The 22,627-nt window shown below is 41.7% G+C and overlaps 1 protein-coding gene across 1 annotated transcript in view; it reads right to left on the bottom strand.

Annotated features, from left to right (window-relative positions):
- The window catches only part of CSMD3 (CUB and Sushi multiple domains 3), a 1,529,921-nt gene that overhangs the window by 725,344 nt on the left and 781,950 nt on the right, over positions 1 to 22,627 (bottom strand). The window lies entirely within an intron of this gene.

Here is a 22,627-nt window from a genome sequence, read left to right as displayed (position 1 = left end):
AACTATCAGTTTAAAGCACAAAATAATACTAAAAACATTGACATCTTTCTAATTAATTTTTTCCATGGTGTTCATTTTGAGTTGTTCGCTCGTTGCCGTTTTTCGCAACGCAGCGATTAGGTGGAAAATGCGCATACGCATGGTATGCAGCACATATGCGCTAAGTAATTTAACACAAAACTTTGGAGATTTGCACAAGCTCGAGCAATGTTTTTTCAACGCTCGAGTGATCGTAGTGTGATTGACAGGAAGTGGGTGTTTCTGGGTGGAAACTGGACGTTTTCAGGGAGTGTGCTAAAAAACGCAGGCGTGACAGGTAAAAATGCAGGCATGACTGGGGAAACGGGGGAGTGGCTGGCCGAACGCAGGGTGTATTTGTGATGTCAAACCAGGAACTAAACGGACTGAGGTGATCGCAGTCTAGGAGTAGGTCTGGAGCTACTCAGAAACTGCAAGGAATTATTTAGTAGCAATTCTGCTAATCCTTCGTTCGCAATTCTGCTAAACTAAGATACACTCCCAGAGGGCGGTGGCCTAGCGTTTGCAATGCTGCTAAAAGCAACTAGCGAGCGAACAACTCTGAATGACCACCCACGTCCTATCATATTTCATTTTACATATTTAAAAGTGAACATTTTAATGAAGTAAAGATCTTTAAATAATATAACCTAATAATTATCTGGACATCTTTCTATACTGAAATTATGTAAATTACTTCTGGTCTCAAAGAAAATGATCACAGTAGGCCAAAAATAATAATAATTTTGTCACAATTACATACAGTATTTCAAAAATACAATCTACTATATTAAAATCTACTATATTTAGAGAATAATTAGGAAGTTCTACATTAAACATTTAAATTAAACATACTGTATTTTTTGAGAATAGAGTGTATTTCTAACTAAACAGAATTATTGATAATTATACTTCACACAGTGTCTGTCAATAACTAAGAAAATGTGATTAAAATTACAACATAAATTTGACATTTTTATTTCTGGTGCTATTATTCTCTATTTTATTTATTATGCTGTGATAAATTAATAGATATGAGCTGTATTTCTAAATCTGTTACATGATGTAATATTTGTCTCATTCAACACAGAATTCTAGCAGAATTCAACAGATTCACCATGGCTCTATCTGTGTGGAGTTTGTATATTCTCTCTGAACTTGTGCGGGTTTCCTCCGAGTACTCCAGTTTCCTCCCACAATCCCAAAATATACTGGTAGGTTAATTGGCTCCTGACAAAATTAACCCTAGTGTGAATGTGTATGCATTTGCTAGGGAATATAGATTGTAAGCTCCACTGGGGCAGGGACTGATGTGAATGGCCAAAATATTCTCTGTAAAGCGCTGCAGAATATGTGTGTGCTATATAAATAATAATAATAATAATAATAATAATAATAATTCAACAGATTTTGGCATTAAGTAATTTGAGCGTAATTCCTTCTATAATAATACACCATATGTTTCTCAGCAATACTTAAAAACTATAAATTTTTTAAAGTATAGAATTTACAGGTATGGTGAAGAATTCTCATTCTTTAGAGCTGAGATCAAATGCAGGATCTTAAGAGTAAATCATTTCCGACTAGTCTACTGTGAAGAATAAAATTAATTCTGCTCATCTCTATGCACAATAAGGTGGACTACCCAAAAATGACCCCAAATATATAATAAAAGTAATAATGGCAAACTTTTATAAGGTATGACATACAAATTTCTGCATCTGTTATGCATCATGAATAATAGTACATACTGTATATAAAAAGTCACAAAACTGCAAGACAGATATAAAAAAATGTCTAAAGAAATAAATGGCCATACCAAATAACAGTAGTCAGAACTGTTACATACAAAGAATAAATGGAGAAAAGTTCAACATTTCAGGTAAAGCCCTTTCTTTCTCAAGAAGAATCCAATTATTTTCCAATATTTTTTATGTGTGGGTATGCCATTATTACTTTATTGTATGAGTCACATAACTTGTCTTTTGTGTATCTTTATGCTCCACATATTTTCAATGAGTATCTACATTTGACATTGAGAACATGTGGGCTGATATAAGGAGCCCTTGGCTGTCAAGTAACGCAGGGAAAAATGTGTTGAGTATTAAGCACCTCAAACACATGCTGTGCCATATTTCTGTGTTACTGATATCTGGATGTATGGTATAGCCACAAAGAACGGTAAGTTTCCCTACTGTGATGCATTATCCCAAGTAACAGTGACCAACCTAAACTAAGGGTCCGACAGATGCGAACAACAGCAGGGAGTTAGGGAATCCAATATTGGAAAAATGGTATTGTCTGTATCCTGGAAAAAAGCCTGTTTATAAAAGATTCTGTCTGGAACATCAAAAAGCCCAAGTATTGAAAACAGTGTGACCAGTGGCGTAAGTTTATCCCAGTTGACCGGAGGCAAGTTCATCTCAGTTGCCCCCCTATATTTAGATAAATATATGTATGTATGCATGTATGTATGTGTGTGTGTGTGTGTGTGTGTGTGTGTGTGTGTGTGTGTGTGTGTGTGTGGAGTGTTCTGAAAAATAAATGTATATACTGTATATATACATTTTATTGTCTTTTATTTTAAATCACACATTTCTTAGCAGTCATACCCAGGATTAGAACCCATGACCTGTTACACTGACAGCAGACACTTTACTGATGGAACTATTTGCTCCAGTACAGGAAGCATGAGAATTGTACCTATATGAAGTTATGTGTAATTGTCAGAGAAGTAACTTCGTATAGTGAAAAGATAGCGGCAGCCATCAATTAACTTAATTCAATGGTGTCACAGAATGGGAGGAGAAGAGCCCCCTTCAGAGCAGAAGCCCGGTGGCAGATGACTCCGTTGCCTCCCAGAGTTCCGCCTCTGAGTGTGACACAGACATGAAGGTGCTGTGTAATTGTGTAAATAAATAAATAAATGAAGGAAACACTTTCAGCAAGTTACTGAGACAGGAGTGCATGCATGGGCTGGTATGTATCTCCTTTACCTTATTTTACCTCTTTATTGATATTTATTTAGCACACATACACTGCAGCACTTTATACAGAATGTGTCAGTCATTCGTATCAGTCTCTGTCCCAGTGAAACTTACAAACTAAATTCTCCATCAAAAGAACATATACTTTATACAAACGGGAGGCACTCTATATCCCGGCTGTTGGGATCCCGTCGCTCTGCATACTGGCACCGGGGATCCGCGACACCTCTGGAGGTAGAACAAATAGCGTGGTGTGTGTAGCACACCACCGTGCCCACAGCATGGTGAGTGCAGCGAGCATGCAAGGGGCTCTTTTGCACTTGCCCTGCTACCAGTATTACAGCGATCAAGATGCCAGCACTGGTATGCTTGGCACCGGGATCCCGAGCGCCGGTATAACATAGTACACCCGATACAAACTACAGTTCATTTTTTTTTGACAGCAGCCAATTAACCTATTAATATGTTTTTGGAGTGTGGAGGGAAATTGTAGCACTTGTAGGAAACCCACGCAAGAGAAGAGAACATACAAACTTCACACAGATAGCGCCTTAGTAAGGTATTGAACTCATGACCTTAGCATTGTGAGACGGCAATTCTAACTGGAGCAAATTCATATAAAAGGGAATGTGTTTATTATTTCAAAGCTAATTAGACTAATTATATTAGTAATCCTCATCGTAATCAAATACCTCTAATGCTAACACAAGTCCATGTGTTTCCCAGCATGTGTCTTAAATATTTAGTCCTAATTCTAAACCAACAGCTATCATTGCATCATGACCAGGGGCTTGGGATCGTTATAATGGCAGTCAAGATGCCGGCGTTCAGAATACCGACAGCGGCATCCCGATATATATAGCACATATATGTACAGATGGGTTCACGGTTATCTTGGCTAGTTTGCTGCGCCTAGGCACAACATGGTTTATTAACATAAACCCTTCATCTATTGTTCTCAGCTGCAATACAATACAGAGAACAATACAGCCGGGGATTAAGTACGACTGCCCAGTCTCAGTTAATCCTATTAAAGGTCAAGATAACCATGGACCCATTTGTATGTTACACACACACACACACACACACACACACACACACATAGCACACATGTGTAAGTCACACATTGAACACACACACACACACACACACACACACACACACACTCCCCATTCCCACCTCACTCACCAAGCAGCAGCTGCAGGCAGGACTGGGCACCATTGATTAGGCTCACCCCCTTGCGCCAAAGTTACGCAATTTGTTGGTCTTCCCAGGAGGAGGCAGAGCTAATAAGACATCTTTAGAAGAACTGCAAGTCCCAGCATTTAAGGCTCCAGCTAAATGGATTTTTTTTGCACATTCTCTCAGGGCATACACCCGCTTAACACAGAACCTCCTACACTTCATAGACATAGAAAACCAGAACACACGGAGACTCCATCATGGTTTGCATGCAGGGTGCGGCACATGCGCCGTTTGCTAAATATTAGTAGTGGTGACCTCATTTGGCCTAGCTTTTCATGTAAAACTGTTGCCCTTTTAACCCATGCGGCCAGAACTGATAACAAGTACAACTTTTTTTAAAACGATGCTTTGAAATTGGGGGCTCATAATGTTTTTTCTCAGCAAAGATTTTCGCTATGAGGAGAATTGGGAGTATGTGGATTAAGATCATATAAAGGGCGTGTATATTCATTACAGTTGACAGAGATCTAATGGACTCTTGCCCACTGTGCAAAGATCACAGGGGAGGAAAAGCTGCAATTCTGTGGGATTCCATTTATTAAATATCAAGACCGACACAATCCAAAGGGAGCGACACCGGTGCGGTTCAGAACAGAACTGTTAAATGTATTATCTATTAATAGAGATACCTGACCTGTGCTGATCAGTGTGGGAGCCGATTATCATTGAGCATGGGCCAAACAAGGGGGGTCATTCCGAGTTGATCGCTAGCTTAAATGTTCGCTGCGCAGCGATGATGCAAAAAAATGGCACTTCTGCGCATGTGTATGTGGCGCAATGCGCACGCGTGGTGTACTTTCACAACGGCCGATGTAGTTTCACACAAGGTCTAGCGAAGCTTTTCAGTTGCACTGCTGGCTGAGTGATTGACAGGAAAGGGGCGTTTCTGGGTGTCAACTGGCCATTTTCAGGGAGTGTTCGAAAAAACGCAGGCGTGCCAGGAAAAACGCAGGCGTGGCTGGGCGTACACAGGGCATGTTTGTGACGTCAATACAGGAACTGAACAGTCTGAAGTCATCGCAAGCGCTGAGTAGGTCTGAAGCTACTCTAAAACTGCACATAAAAATTTTGTAGCCGCTATGCGATCCTTTCGTTCGCACTTCTGCTAAGCTAAAATACACTCCCAGTGGGAGGCGGCGTAGCGTTTGCACGGCTGCTAAAAACTGCTAGCGAGCGCACAACTCGGAATGACCACCAATGTCTGTTCCACTGCTATTGAGATACAGATGTGTCGTCTTACATCTAGCATCCATATGACATGTAGCGCTCCTTGCTATACACCATGTCACAGCCAGTGCTGCTGAGAGGCAGGGGGACAGGGTACAAATTACCCGGGCTGCTGTAGCGGCCATGGGTCGTGTATCCCCTCCCCCCTCATACCTGTACTGCGGTGTCATCTTCCCGGTAATATCTTCGGGAAGATGGTGCTGCAAATAGAAAGCAAAGACTCTGGCACATCTTGGCTCTCTAGTGGCTGGCCGACGTAATCTTTCCAAATATCACTGGGAAGATGGTGCTGGCTGGGGAGGAGGGACCCACTCTCAGATCAAGTAAGGTAGGAAGCGGGAGTCCTCCACCTACCTCCCTATGTTGAAACAGTGCCCCCTTGTAAGTAGCCCTGCAATTATATTATTATTTTCAAACTTTTAAACGTGGCTTATTAAGTGGACATAACCACGCCCACTAAATATGCCACGCCCCCAAACCTTTACCGGGGCCCAGCATGGCTCTCAACGGCCCTGGTCACAGCTTAGTGTATGAAGTCGCATCATGGAGTATTGAGTTGCAGCAAAATGCACTGAGATGCCAGAAAAACTGGCGTGTGTAATACTACCTTCTGTACACCAGATGTCACTTTTCCTAAACTACACTCTGCATGCATCATATAGCCAATATAGGCCCTCATTCCGAGTTGTTCGCTCGCTAGCTGCTTTTTGCAGCATTGCACACGCTAGGCCGCCGCCCTCTGGGAGTGTATCTTAGCTTAGCAGAATAGCGAACAAAAGATTAGCAGAATTGCGAATAAATAATTCTTAGCAGTTTCTGAGTAGCTCCAGACTTAATCCTACACTGCGATCAGCTCAGCCCATTTCGTTCCTTGTTTGACGTCACGAACACACCCTGCGTTCGGCCAGCCACTCCCCCGTTTCTCCAGCCACTCCTGCGTTTTATCCTGGCACGCCTGCGTTTTTCCGCACACTCCCTGAAAACGGTCAGTTTCCGCCCAGAAACACCTACTTCCTGTCAATCACACTCCGATCACTTCAACGATGAAAATTCTTCGTTCGGGCGTGAGTAAATCTACTAAGTTTTGTGCTAAAATACTTAGCGCATGCGCGCTGCGTACCATGCGTATGCGCATTTTTGCCTTAATCGCTCCGTTGCGAAAATCGTCAATGAGCGAACAACTCGGAATGACCACCATAGTTTCTGTGGCACCGTCTGCTCATTGGGTAACAGAACCATGTTGGACATGTCTTTTGGGACAAGAATGGAGAAATGCAGTTTATTGTTACTTGAAGGACGGATTCTACTTAAAAAGAGAAATATTTCTCTATACTGATAGTACAGATGCCAGCTACAAAGTACTGTGCTGAGATGCTGCAGCAGGCCTGGTGGGAATGGTAGTATCGCACTGAAACTCCGTATCTTACACTTTCAACTCCACAGGAGGATTTGAATAATGTTGCATCTCCAATGGCAAATGCAGGATTTCTAGAGGGGGGTTCCAAATGCAGTCCACAATCTCCGGGAGTCTAAGAGAGCGTGGCAGAAAAACCTAGTAACGACCCTGGACTTTAATTTAAATATTGGTCTTTTTATGCACTGGATACTGTATGGAATACAGTATTAATATTTAACACTATACATTGTCTATAGTATAGGCTGTAACAAACATATATAAATAATATAATTAAGATAAGTGGTCAGTAAAAGGTTAAACATTCCATAATCAATAAATACACAAACATAATAGAATCAGTAGGAAACAGAACTGCACTTTCTGAGCATACATTCTCCCACCTCATGGGGCGGCTCCTGTCTCTGCTTCCTTACAGCTACTCTCTGGTCCAGTACACACAGCAAACTTGGTAGAAGAAGCTGCTCTATCCCTTACACTGCAGGATGTAGCGGCAGCTCTAGAAAATTTATTATATACTATTGCTATTGTTGTCATAATTTGAGCCACTTGCCAAGAGGAGGGGGGGGGGTTTCCGGGCAACCGGAAATCCCCCCTGCGTTTGCCTATGATCTCAGATGCACATACAGTATGCAAAGACTCATGTGATATGAGTATAAAATGAAAACGCGCATCTGGTGCAATACATGGAATGGCCCTTTTATAATGTGTGACTTGCGAAAGGCGTGAATTACCTTATCACTGGGCTCTGTGGGCTCGTGGTTAAGGTGAATGCTTTCTATAGCCGTCACCTTAAATTTGATTCCTATTACTGCCAGACACACAAGAATTTTCTTCTTTTTGTTACTGTGTCTTGACCAAGCCACCCACAGGCGTACACACACACATTTATTAAAAAACACATAAAAAAGCCATAAACACATAGCACAAGTCACAATACAACTTGGTAACAAAGACACACTTTCAGCTTTCAATAAAAGGAGAGGAAATCGTGCTGATCACTTGCAGGGTACTGCTGCTTATTTCACTGCATGGCTGTGCATCTCCCGCACTGTTTATGTCTATCTAATGCCAAAGAGATGGCTCTACCTTTAACCACTAACCGCTAGAAGCTTGCTCACTCATAACTGCAGCGGCAAAAAGACGTACTCTCAACTTTCAATAGAAGGAGAAGAATTCATGTTGACCACATAACCACATACACATTCAAATGAAAGGTGGGTAGGAGGCACAGAGCAGGCATTCCGTTAAGCAGCAGCACCCTACAAATGGCCAACATGAATACCTCTCCTTCTATAGACAACAGAGAGTGTGCCTTTAATATTGCTGACATGCATTGTGACGGAGGCCCTCATTCCGAGTTGTTCGCTCGTTCTTTTTCATCGCATCGCAGCGATTTTCCGCAAACTGCGCATGCGCAATGTTCGCACTGCGGCTGCGCCAAGTAAATTTGCTAAGAAGTTTGGAATTTTACTCACGGCATTACGAGGTTTTTTCTTCGTTCTGGTGATCGGAGTGTGATTGACAGGAAGTGGGTGTTTCTGGGCGGAAACTGGGCCTTTTATGGGTGTGTGTGAAAAAACGCTGCCGTTTCTGGGAAAAACGTGGGAGTGGCTGGAGAAACAGGGGAGTGTCTGGGCGAACGCTGGGTGTGTTTGTGACGTCAAACCAGGAACGAAACTGACTGAACTGATCGCAGTGGCAGAGTAAGTGTCGAGCTACTCAGAAACTGCTTAGAAATTTCTATTCGCAATTTTGAGAATCTTTCGTTTGCAATTTTGCTAAGCTAAGATTCACTCCCAGTAGGCGGCGGCTTAGCGTGTGCAATGCTGCTAAAAGCAGCTTGCGAGCGAACAACTCGGAATGAGGGCCTGTGCTGTGTATTTGCAGATTTTCTGTGTTTTCCGTATGTGTGTGTGCACGCACGCGCTTGTGAGTGTGTGCGCATGTATGTTCATGCGAGCAGGTAGGCAAAATACAGTACTGTAGCAGAGAGAAAGTTTTAATCAGTGGAGCATTCGCCACCTAGTGGTTAAGCTATGTATTGCATGGTGTGGATTATGTCATGCGTTAGCACACCAACATGTTTTAACAGAGGTATTTACATACCACAACTAGGAAGCATGAATGTCATTCTTGGAGCAAAGATGTAAGATGGCCCATGCTGACTTGTGTTAGTTATATTTCTAGATGGGAATTTATGATCATCTGAACAAATGCCTTTGTAGAAAACCAACAGCATAGCTCCCCTATCCTCTATGGTCCCTCAGGCTGATTGTTATTAATTGGGGAACCTAGCTCTAATTATAATTGTAACCAACTTCCTGGTTTGCTACAGAGGACGGGTACTGCTATTAGTAATTATCAGCACTGAAAAGAGTTGGCGATCCTTCAGACCTTCTTGGCAAGACAGCACGGTTGATGTAGTGGTTAACATTACTGCTTTACAGCACTGGGGTCTTGGGTTAGATTCCCACAATGGTGGTTTCTGTGTGGAGTTTGTATATTCCCCTTGTGTTTGCGTGGGTTTCTTCTGTGTATTCCGGTTTCCTCCCACATTTAAAAAATGTACTGGTATGTTATTCGGCCTCTCACATAAAAATTAACCCAGGTGTTCACTGTTCACATGTGGTGTGGACTATAGATGTTAAGTCCTGCGCAATATGCGTGCATTATGTAAATAACTATAAATAAAATTATTAATGACATTAATAAATGAGACCTCTGGAGAGGTAACTTTTCCACCTCTATGAATCTATGATCATTACATAGTTATATAAATCATTGTACCCATTATGCCAATATATATATAAATATATATAGCCATACATAAGGCGGCACTCCGGTCAATGAAAAGTCAGTCACACAAGCTTGTATGCAACGTTTCAGCGCTTTTATTAGCGCTTTTGTCAAGCAGTATACATAAAGCGCTAATAAAAGCGCTGAAACGTTGCATACAAGCTTGTGTGACCGACTTTGTTTTCATTGACCGGAGTGCTGCCTTATGTATGGCTGTGACTTGGACGCGTCCGTGCAGGACATCCGTCGTGGAGGGTACCCGGTAAAGCTGAGCTGTTGTGACCCCGTGGAGTGCCGGATTTTCGGTTCTGTATAAATATATATATATATAAATATATATATATATATAATAAAAAGAGAGAGAGAGAGTTAAGTATCTTGAAAAAAGTTAAGGTTCTACTCTGGACTAAAGTAAAATAAAGTTTGGAGTTATCACATATTCCAGATGCTCTGTTCAGAACTGATAACCTATGTGGACCCTCTCTTCCTAATGCCTCCAGATCTCCGGTGCTCCTACATTGGATTGTTATGATTGAATTGCTTTTTTATTTGTTGTATATTATCCCCAAGAGTCACCTAATATGCTGCTCATTCTGCATTCAAGCCATGTAATAAAACATAATTAATTTGAAGCGATGTAGAACTAATTTAACAGTCTATGCAGGTATCCTTTTAAATCCTGTGCCATATGTCTTGTAGGTTACTTATGTATATATGACACATTATATTGTTGAAGTCTAAGGATTAAATGCAAAGGGACAACGTTTATGCCTTGCACTGCAGTATATATGTAGCAGAAATGATTCCATAAAACAATAAATGAGATCATAGCAGGTAATAAAATGTTACCTTGGGTAAGCAAAAATCCAGCACATCAGTATATCAATATGCATGTTAAACAGCAGTGCAGCAATCTGAAATACTGCAGAGCTTCCACCACATATGCAGGAGTCTCCATAAAGGTGCATTGTCCTCAGAGCAGCAACATTTACATTTATGTTTAAAAATAAATTGAACACAGTGGAGAACTAGTGGCAGTTGGGGCATCTACTCCATTGCTCACCGCACACTTTAGTCTCGACTGGGGAATGTGAAATGTATTTCACAGAAACTCTACTAGTTAAGGTAATCACCTGTCAAAGAGATATACTGTATATTTCTTCTGTACAGAAGTAATTCCTACCCCCTTCCTCAGATGTACAGTAAGCCCTATATCCTTCCACAGCTATAATTCCTTCTCTCTTCCACAGAAGTAAGCCCTACCCCATTCCACAGAGGTAAGCCTTCCTCCATCCTCAGAGGATGTCATATACCCTTCCACAAGGGTAAGCACTACTCTCTTTCAAAAATGTAAGCCCTACCCCCTTCCACAGAGGTAATCCTTACATCCTTCCACATAAGTAAGCTTTACCTCCTTCCACAGAGGTAAGCCATAGCCCTTCCTCAGAGGTTAGCCCTACCTCCTTCGATAGAGGTAAACCCTACTACTTCCTCAGATGTAAGCCCTTCCCCCTTCTAGATAGGTAAGCCTTACCTCTTTCTTAGAGGTAAGCACTGCCATCTTCAACAGAGTTTAGCCTTGCCCTCTTCCTCAGAGATAAGATCTACCTCTTCCTCAGAAGTAATCCTTACCCACTTCCACAGCAGAAATTACTACACCCTTCCACAGAATTAACCCCTATCGCCTTCCACAGAGGTAAGCACTACTCACTTCCACAGAGGTATGTCCTACACCCTTCCACAGAGGTAAGCACTACCCCCTTCCACAACAGTAATCCTTACTACCTTCCACAGAGGTAATCCCTAGCTTGTTCCACAGAGGTAACCCCTAACCCTTCCACAGAAGTATGTCCTACTCTCTTCCACAGTGGTAAGCCATACACCCTTCCTCAGAGGTAACACTACCCTTTTTTCAGGGGTATGCTCAAACCCCTTTGCAAAGAGTGAGATATCCACCCTTTAAAAGACAAAACATCTTTCCCACTGAAAATAATCTTCCCCTTCAGAGAAATCCCCCCCTATCCCTCACTGAACATTTTCCAGTGGTACATTGCCTTCACATCTGACAGCTTATTAGTAGAGAGTCCAAATGTTCTGGGCATAATAGGTGAGATCTTACTACTAGATTCTGACTGCTGTGTTTTACTCCTTTACCTGGCATGAAGTTAAAAGAAGAGGATGCTACTTACTAGCTACTGCCTGGTCTCCCCTCTTTGAGACCTGGTTGCAATTGTTAATGATGTGTCCTTCATAGTAGTAGCTACTTTTTATGGAGTAAATTTTGTATTTTATCTTTTAGTGCAGTGGTTCCCAAACTTTTTTGAATCACGGCACTCTAGAGTATCAGAATTTTTTTCACAGCACCCTTAGACCAAAAGTTTCTTAATAAGAAATAAAAAAAAAAGTTACATTACGTAAAATGACTTTATATATAATTTTTAGGTTCAGTTATGGTGATGGATAGCATTTGCTCGTGTTTGTCCATATATTTTATGATTGGGAGTGACAAGCACTGTTTTTACCTATTACATAGACCATAAATTATTTTAATTGGTCCTGGACCACCAACCCTGGGCACCCCTGCAAGTGTCTGTTTTAGTGGATGTTTTCTCAATGTTGATCTTTTCCTGCAAGAGAAGGAGATACAGCATCAGAAGACCATCCAGGATTCCACTGGGTTTGAAATTCACAGCTACCTTTTCACCATACACTATACTTTTAAATATCTACAGTATGTCACAAGATTATCACCAAATTGCTCTCAATAATAAACGTTTGCTGCCAATGGATCTGTCATCTAAAAAGAATGAAGTCAGTCTAGGAACTTGAAGCATCACTGAGACGCACAACAGTAAAAATCTAATTATCACAAGCATGATTTTCTGGAAAAGAAAATACATCTTGAATTTATGGTCCAATAGTTTTCTTTATCAGAAATGTAGTTTAAATGTGACCAGGACAAAAATAAGCAAAACTGCAGTGAAATCGCCCACTAAGTTCACTTTTGTGGTAGAAGAGTCTGTTTCGGTAGAGGTGCAAACTTCTAGCAATGCAACCTTTAAGCTCTACAGTACTTTGCTTCGCCATGCACTTGTAAGGTAGCATTTAGCAGAATTAATGGTTTATTATAAGAGCCGGAGCAATGACTAATTAATTCTGCTGAGTGGTGAGGTCAGGTTAGGAATGGAAACACTTAAGGCCACATTCCACCAACAAAGTGTGCGACATTATGCTGGGAAATATGGAATAGGTGAAGATTTTGCCCGACAGTCTTGATAATTTTGCTCACCACTGAATCTGGGTAACGGCAATGTTACCTTATAAAATGCGTACATCTTGGAATGTCTCCAGCTCCACATTGTCATCTTTATAGCAGGTGCAATATATATATATATATAATTGTATATATATATATATATATATATATATATATATATATAGCTACTGCGGGCGGATCGGCACTCACCTAGCTGGTGATTAAATGCTCCGGTGCCCTCTGGAGATCCATTTCCATAGGCAACTCTGTTCCATTCAGCGGCACTCAGAGACTTGTAGATATCATAAACGTGTTTTAATGTGTCATGGTGACAATCTGCATACCAACGTTTCGGGGAGTAACCACCCCTTTATCAAGGTGAGCAAACTTACCCCGAAACGTTGGTATGCAGATTGTCACCATGACACATTAAAACACGTTTATGATATCTACAAGTCTCTGAGTGCCGCTGAATGGAACACAGTTGCATATATATATATATATATATATATATATACATACAGATCCCTGCACTCTCACAAAAGCTCTGCCAACAGCTGGGGTGCCAATCAGAGTCCAACCCACTTAGAGGTGGGACCCATAGTACAGTACAAGGTTATCCACCTAGTGGAACAGATAGCACTCTCCAGACTTTAGTATCAATTATTCAGCAAAGAGAATTTAATAAAGGTAATCTCACAGTTCCAGTTTGTAAAGTCCAATTCCGACGTTTCGGTCCACACCAGGACCTTTGTCAAGGAGTTACAGCATAGTTACAGCAGACATCAGCACAGCATGGTCAGCATAAATGGGAACTGTTGTTACCGAAACGTCGGAATTGGACTTTACAAACTGGAACTGTGAGATTACCTTTATTAAATTCTCTTTGCTGAATAATTGATACTAAAGTCTGGAGAGTGCTATCTGTTCCACTAGGTGGATAACCTTGTACTATATATATATATATATATATATATATATATATATCTCCTAAAGGGCATTTAGACATGTCTCCGCCGACCTACATGAGCCACTTTAGCTTGAACAAGCCTTTACTGTAGAGGGCAAGTGTTTACATGCCCCTTCCCTTGACTGAGCCAACTCTCCAGCAATAGGTGTGTCCTGGAATGTGGGGGTTATTCAGAGTTGTTAGCAAACCAAGAAAAGCACACTAATGGCAAGACTATGTTGCACTGCAGAGGGGGCAGATGTAACATGTGCAGAGAGAGTTAGATTTGGGTGGGTTATATTGTTCTATGCATGGTAAACTGCTTTATTTTTTCACTGCAATTTAGATTTCAGTTTGAACACACCCCACCAAAAATCTCAATCTCTCTGCACATGTTACATCTGCCTCAATTGCAGTGCAACATGGTTTTTCCCATTAGTGTGATTTTTTTGGTTTGCTAAAAAACCTAAATAAGGCCCCATATGCGTAGCGTACTTCTCTTTATGGTATTTGAAGGGAGAGTTCTTGCCCTGCAAACTTGTATAACTTAAACTCAGCATCAGGCCCAAAGATGCTCAGAAGATAATTCAGCTTTAATTTTCTCAAGTACATCTAGATTTCTTCCAAAGAACACACAGTAGGTGTTCAGATCACAATGGCCGCGTTTGGACTGAATGAAGGCTTCTACTTTAGTGGACCAGGGCCAGGGCAAAACAAGATTTCATTCTATTGTGTGAGATTATTTAAAGAAGTGAAACCCACACATATTCAGCAGTGTTGCATGCTGTGTGGAGCCGTTTGCACTTAGGGGGTCATTCCGAGTTGATCACACGTAGCAACTTTTTGTTGCCCATGCGATCAACTAGACACCGCCTATGGGGGGAGCGTATTTCTGCATAGCAAGGCTGCGAACGCTTGTGCAGCCCTGCTATGCAAAAAAAGTTTCCTGTAAAAGAAGACCAGGGTCAGACCTACTTACCCTGTGTGACGGGTCCAGCGAAGCAGGTCCCGGAATTGACATCAGACATCCGCCCTCCAAACACCTGGACTCACCACTCCCCGAAAACGGTGATTTGCCGCCCGGTACCACCTTCCTCTTGTCAATCTACTTGCGGTCGCTACTGCGACCGCTTTCTTCGATGTCACCTGGCAACGATGCGCCTGCACAATGCGGCCGCCGCGCATGCGCAGTTCCAACCCGATCACACGGCTGTGAGGAAGTACAGCGTGCGATTGGGTCGGGATGACCCCCTTAGCCAATAACTCACATTTTGCACCAGAGCTGGAAGCGTTCCTGTCTACTTCTATGTGGTGGTGGAGTGGATTTTGCACCTTCATGTTGCTCTTCAATTGAGAAACACTTTTCTAGGCGCATGAGAAATATAATAAAACCCTTCACATACACATAGGCATAGCCACAAGCAAATAGACAGTATTGATGTCCTCTCACTCTCATCATAATTAAAGACATAAAGGACGTTGATTAAACCAGTAAGTATTTTAGAATACAATAGAAAATGTTTAATACATTAGTTTGATGTGATATTTACACTCTGCACAAATCTGGAGTCTCCCAGACCTTCTAGAAGATTAGGTAAGTATGGATTCCATTCTGGTTTGTGATGACAGATCATCTTTGCAGGAATGGTTCAAGAGAGGTTAATCTCAGTCTGGGCACTGGGGCAAATATTTGTTTTCTGGTGTGTATCAATACAGTGACTCCCAGTCAGCGCCGGACTGGGGCATGAAGGACCAACTGTGGGAATACAGTGATAGGGCCCATTCTTAGGGGTGTGGCCAGCCTCCAGTGGGGGTGTAGCCAACCTCCTAAAAGGATTGAAATACACCATAGTCCTGTGCAGTATAATGTAACATATGTATCATGTATAATTCAAGAGCTCAGTCTGGAAACTGTTCCCTAGAGGAGGGGTTTGGGGCCTCAGGCAGTGGGGCCCCCAGGGCACCCCTAGAGGGCCCCACTGCCCCCCAGGTGTGCCTAGTCCGACCCTGCACCCAGTGTCTGAATGAGCAGTACAATGCTGTCTCCTTTACAGTTAGTCTATATTTTATTCTGTATTTCTATTAGCTGTGCTGCTAAATATACAGTACATACCAAAAACTATTATATTCCTTACACTGTTACATTGAATATTTTTCATTCAGACCCATTACAGTATATCTTTATTCAGTGAGCGTTATTGATGTCTCAATTATTTGCCGAGCGTGCTTTTAACAGTGGAATAAGCATATTCACAGACTTACAGCAGCATAGAGATAAAATTCACTTTATGGTTCTGATGAGATTCAATTTATTAGAGACAGCCAGTAAGTGTCTATTTGACTTCCATTCTCTCTAATGCCCAGCTGCAATTACCACAGTATGAGAAGTAAAAAAATAAAAAAGTTTGTTTTTCTTTCATTGTATTCTTCGATTGTAAGTTATGCGCGATTGTTTCATTGTCAATCATATACAGAGTCGAATTCAATTGATTGCAGTAAGTTTTACCATGAGAAAAAAGGGCTTTTTTGTACAATGTTTTTATCTGGTAATTCAATTAAGGCCCCTTTTTTCATGGTAAAATTTACCCACTATCATGTGAAAAACACAGGATCATGACCGTGAAAAAACGGCATTTATGGCGATTTTTTTGTTCCCAACGGGGATCAATTAGCTGTGATAATTTACCATGGCTAATTGAAATGCCACCTTACTGGCAAAAAAATGCTTTTTTAAATGAGCTTCCATGAAAAACCTGACAGGTCTGCTCTGCTCTGACTACTTGGTAGTGGCCTCTTCCTTAGAAACTGTTACTTTGCAAACAGTCCTATCCACCTTTTATCGGAGCAGACAGCTTAAATTCTGGAGGGCAGTTGCTATCCTATGCGCCGTGCCATGGCATCTGGGATGTGGAAATGCCGTGACTCATACCATTCAAATACAGTCATCAAATGTACAGTAAAAGTGCCAAGCATCGTTATGCTTAATCTGCTACATTGTACCAATTCCTTTGCAACAAAAAATACTAATTACAATTACAGTATTTAGTATATTATTAGCTATTTTGTACTCTGTTAAAATTCTGGAAAAACTCTGGAAAATTTACTAAAATAATTATATAAAAAATGAAGAAAATTTGATATTTATGTTTTCTGGGGATAGAGATAAGTTTGTTTAAAAAAAAAAGATAAATATTACTTTTCCAGTGGCAGTTGCAGAGCAGTCAAAAATTCAATCAGAGGAGCCGAACCAACTGCCGGTGAGTCCCAGCCAGTGATGTCTGGCACCATTTGGGGTCACAGTTGGTGCAGCTCCCCTGCTTGAATTTTGGACTGTGCTGAAACTACCACTGGAAAAGTGAATTTTGGACTGTGCTGCAACTGCAACTGAAGAAGTGATATTTATCTCTTTTTTAGAATTTTTTTTTTATCTCCATCTCCAGAAAACATAGCATTCACATGTTCCTAATTTTTTAGATAATTATGTTTATTAAATGTCCCCCTTAAGGCCCAAAATTCTAGAAAAGTTAATAAGCACCGGAATTGCTACCCATGGTTGAGTCATGCCATAAATTGCAAAAAATAAATAAAAATAGATGTATGAGGACGCATCTGTTCATGTACTGTAAGATTATTATGGAATTAAGTCAATGGAGGACAGTTTCCAAAGTTGATGTTTTAAAGCGTCACACAATTTATTATTATTATTATTATTATTATTAACAGTTTCTTATATAGCGCAGCAAATTCTGATGTGCTTTACAACTGGACACAATTAGAAGACAAAACTGGGTAAAAACAAACAGACATAGAGGTAGGAGAGCCCTGCTCGCAAGATTACAATCTACAGGGAAATAGGCATGGATACACAAGGATAGGTGCTAACTAATGCATAGCTGTCCACCAGATTGTAAAGTTTCTTGGTGGGCTGCATGATATCACATCACAGCCATGGTGAACCAGGGTCAGGAGGAAGGAAGAGTGGAGAACGAAAATATGTAGGGGATATGTGTGGACTGTACTGTGTGAATATAATTGGATAGGAAAGCTATGAAGGTAATGTGATCGGTTCTTGAATTTGGTAAGCTTGTCTGAATAAGTGACTTTTCAGGGAACACTTGAAGGTTTGTAGACTAGAGGAGAGTCTTATTGTATGTGGTAGGGCATTCCACAGAGTGGGTGCAGCCCAAAGAAAGTCCTGCAATTGTGCATGGGGCAAGTAATGAGTGTGGATGAGAGACGTAGATCTTGCGAAGAGCGAACGGTACGGGTTGGGAGATATTTTGAGATAAGCAAAGAGATGTATGTTAGGATGTACAGTACTTTGCTTCCTGAAAAGGGAATTGAAATGGTGGTACTCTCATCCCTCACATATACTTATATGTTACATGTAAACATAATCTTGTGGTCACGGGAGGTTGCAGAGCATTGCCCCACTCTTCGGTAGCCAGGTCACCCTAACCAATATACCCTTAAAAATGTAACAAACTCCTTGCCCTTGTATATTTTTACTAAGTCTGTCACTTTTCTGTTCCACAAGAACTTCTATCTGAACAAACTCCCTCAGTTTACAACATTATAGTAACTATCCAGTCAATGAGATTCACAAAACACTTGGATAATTTTATACTTGAGAAATAATACAAAGGAAACTTTTTTTTAACTGTAAAATTCAGAGCAGGTAGAAGATAAGTCTACTCTATAAGAGGATTAGGTGAACTCTCATAAACTAATACTGTTATTATAATTTGTAGTAGAAGTCACCTGGCTGATTGTGGATCAGAAAGGTACAACAATAAAAATTGCAGTACAGTCAGGAGCGTAACTCCCAGAGGCAATAGAGGTGCCTGCCTCCGGTCTCCAAGCCCTGAAGTGTCACCTCTATGTACAGGGACGTGCAGTGAGCTAAATAGCTCAGGAGGAACTGGCTAGCACCAAAGCCAGATTTACATGCAATATATGAGCCAAAGCGTACATCTGGGCATTATACACAGGTGCAGCAGTATATACATGTGGGCATTATACACAGGTGCAGCAGTATATACATGTAGGCATTATACACAAGTGCAGCAGTATATACATGTGGGCATTACACACAGGTGCAGTGGTATATACATCTGGGCATTATACACAGGTGCAGCAGTATATACATGTGGGCAATATATACAAGTGCAGTGGTATATACATGTGGACATTATACACAGGTGCAGCAGTATAAACTCCTGGAAATTTAGTGAGGTTTGATCAGAGATGTGCGGAATAGATAGACGGAGGGGAACTGCCTCACCTGCCATAGACATTTTTTACTCCAGAGTTTTGGCTATAAAAATTATTAGAATAATGCAAAGAAGATATTTCAAACATATTCTTTGTATTTTTTATATACTTTATATAGTCAAAACTCTGGCACAAACATTAGTTTGACAGGAAAGGCTCTGAATCACCTGCCTCACCCCACCGCACGTCACTGGTATGTACAGCACCCACGTGGTTCACAGCGGGATCCATATGTGACCGCTGCTTTTCCCACATAGCTCTACAGAGCACCCGCTGCTGCTACATAGTTAATTGGCTTTATCCCAGGAGCCCTGCTAATATCTGCAATAGGGAACAGGAGGGCTCCTGCCTAGTACCAATCAGCCTGCACTGCATCAAGCAATGGTGCACCCGCCACTGCTGCCGGACTGGTAGATGGTACCTGCCGGTGAACTTTGATTCTGCATGCCTCAGACAGCTGAATCTTGTGAGTCTGACCCTGACCTATGGGCCATTGTCACACAGCATAGCTGGGGCCTTGCCAATTCACTGCTGGCTCCGGTCCCTGCAGAATGTCTGAGAGTGCTATACTGTATATTTAATTCTGTAAGTCATGTGATTCACAAACACCTTTGCACACACCGTAATTGTTTTCCCATTTTTTTTAAGGGGGAGGGGGATACGGGACTTCATCTTGCCTCCGGTAAACTGGGATGAACTGACGCCCCTGAGTACAGTATCAACACAATATCAGCATTCAGCTTTGAGTCTTGGCAATCATCTAATCAATTGCTGTCACAATGCACATTTACACTTTTAGCATTTACTAATACACCACATTATGGACCTAATTCAAGGTTTATTGCAAAAAATGTTTTCCTCTAATGGGCAAAACCATGTGCACTGCAGGTGGGGAAGATGTAACATGTGCAGAGAGAGTTAGATTTGGGTGGGGGGGTGTTCAAACTGAAATCTAAATTGCAGTGTAAAAATAAAGCAGCCAGTATTTGCCCTGCACAGAAACAATATATTCCACCCAAATCTAATTCTCTCTGCACATGTTATATCTGCCCCACCTGCAGTGCACATGGTTTTACCAATTAGAGGAAAATGTTGTTTTGCAATCAACCTTGAATTAGGCCCTATGTCTACAAATGTTACTTAATATTGCTCCTTCCTACGATGTATCACTAGGTTTCCTCTAAGTTACACTAGCCTTAAAATTTAGGAAGCATCTTAAAAATCAATAGATACAGTATATTTGTGTTAGAACACATACTGAAAGTTACAGATATTTACTAACCCAATGCATAATATTTCAATTCACTTTTTGAGACTGCATTGCAGATATATATTCTAATGCAGTCTATCAATTATGTAAGCAGTTGTATAGATGGTCTACGTTATTTATTTATGAGACATTAAAGTTAGTTCTCTTAAATTGTTATTATCCGACACTGCATTATATATTATTCTCTGAAGTCTGCTGCAAGAAGAATGGCTAGAACTGAAGGTCAATGCTTATACTACTGGCATATATCCCACAGTCCTTGAAAAGTGAAATTACAGTAACTTATACTGTAGTTCAGTGATTTTCAACCATTTTTTACTCGCGTCACACCGAACAGTATTTTAAAATTGCCAAGGCACACCATCAGTTCCCCACAGAAAAAAACAAAAAACACACATTGGCCCTCAAAGTAAAAAAAAAAAAAAAAAAAAAAAATCCACACATACATTGGCCTACACAGAAAAAACAATCACATTGTCAGCTGTCCTCCTCCCTGTCCCTCAGTGGCGGGGGTTGTTCATAGTGGAGTGCTGTGAATACTGAGCAGTGGGCGGTCGGGCAGGTGTGGATGTGGGTGGGCAAGGAAAGCTTTTTATGCAGGCAGGAACTGGAAGATGTGTGTGCAGGTGGGTGGGCTGGCTGCGTGGTGAGAAGCGGTGGCCATGAACTATGATATCACACCGTCCAGTCTTCAAGGCATATGTCACGGCCGGAGTATGACTGATCCTCTAAGAAGAGCCCAGGCCAACAGTTCACTCGGAAGGCGCCGGAAAATGCTCTAGCTCCGCGGCACACCTTGCAACTGGCCACGGCACACTGGTTGAAAAAGCATATAGTTACACACACGCACACACACACACACACACACACACACACACACACACACTTGATAAACTTACAGAACATGTGTTGAGGGTGAGTAGTCTGTAGGCTGTGCAGACTTGTATGTATGATTAGATCCATTAAGATACATCTCTTGTAACTAGTACAGGGCTGGCGCATGTGCACAGTGACAGAGGTGACAGCTATTTAACCAAGGGCACAAATGGGGATGGTGTGGACACAGCTCAGCATAGGGCTGAACATTCGTACATGCATTATAATTGCGGCTGACCTGCGCACAACCGCTGCTTTTCCCACATAGCTCTACAGAGCACCCGCTGCTGCTACATAGTTAATTGGCTTTATCCCAGGAGCCCTGCTAATATCTGCAATAGGGGACAGGAGGGCTCCTGCCTAGGGTTGGACTGGCCCACAGGGGTACAGGGGAACCACCGGTGGGCCCTACTGCCTGGGGTCCCACCTCCTCCTCTAGGGATCAGGTTTCAGACTGTGCACTTGAATTATACATTATAAATGTTACCTTTATATTGCACATTACTATGGTGTATTTTCTATAGTACATTGTGGTTATTAATGTGATACATTATCAAGCATGCACTATCAGCATTTACTATATCTATTTTTCAAGGGGTCCAGACCATGCACTCTCTCTAATAATTAGCTAAGCCTCAGTGTCAGCTGGCCTCACCCCCTCTGGAGACTGGCCACAACCCAAAATATGGGCCCCTATCATTGCATCCCCCGGTGGGCCCCTCTATGCCCCAGTCCGACACTGCAATCAATGGTGCACCCGCCACTGCTGCCGGACTGGAAGATAGTACCTGCCGGTGAACTTTGATTCTGCATGCCTCAGACAGCTGAATCTCGTGAGTCTGACCCTGACCTATGGGCCATTGTCACACAGCATAGCTGGGGCCTTGCCAATTCACTGCTGGCTCCGGTCCCTGCAGAATGTATGAGAGTGCTATACTGTATATTTAATTCTGTAAGTCATGTGATTCACAAACACCTTTGCACACACCATCATTGTTTTCCCATTTTTTGAAGGGGGAGAGGGATACGGGACTTCATCTTGCCTCCGGTAAACTGGGATGAACTGACGCCCCTGAGTACAGTATCAACACAATATCAGCATTCAGCTTTGAGTCTTGGCAATCATCTAATCAATTGCTGTCCCAATGCACATTTACACTTTTAGCATTTACTATTACACCACATTATGGACCTAATTCAAGGTTTATTGCAAAAAATGTTTTCCTCTAAAGGGCAAAACCATGTGCACTGCAGGTGGGGAAGATGTAACATGTGCAGAGAGAGTTAGATTTGGGTGGGGGGGGGTGTTCAA

The sequence above is a fragment of the Pseudophryne corroboree genome, chromosome 5, assembly GCF_028390025.1.
Source record: "Pseudophryne corroboree isolate aPseCor3 chromosome 5, aPseCor3.hap2, whole genome shotgun sequence".
In the NCBI taxonomy this organism is placed as follows: Eukaryota; Metazoa; Chordata; class Amphibia; order Anura; family Myobatrachidae; genus Pseudophryne; species Pseudophryne corroboree.
This window is presented reverse-complemented; position numbering and strand designations above follow the sequence as displayed.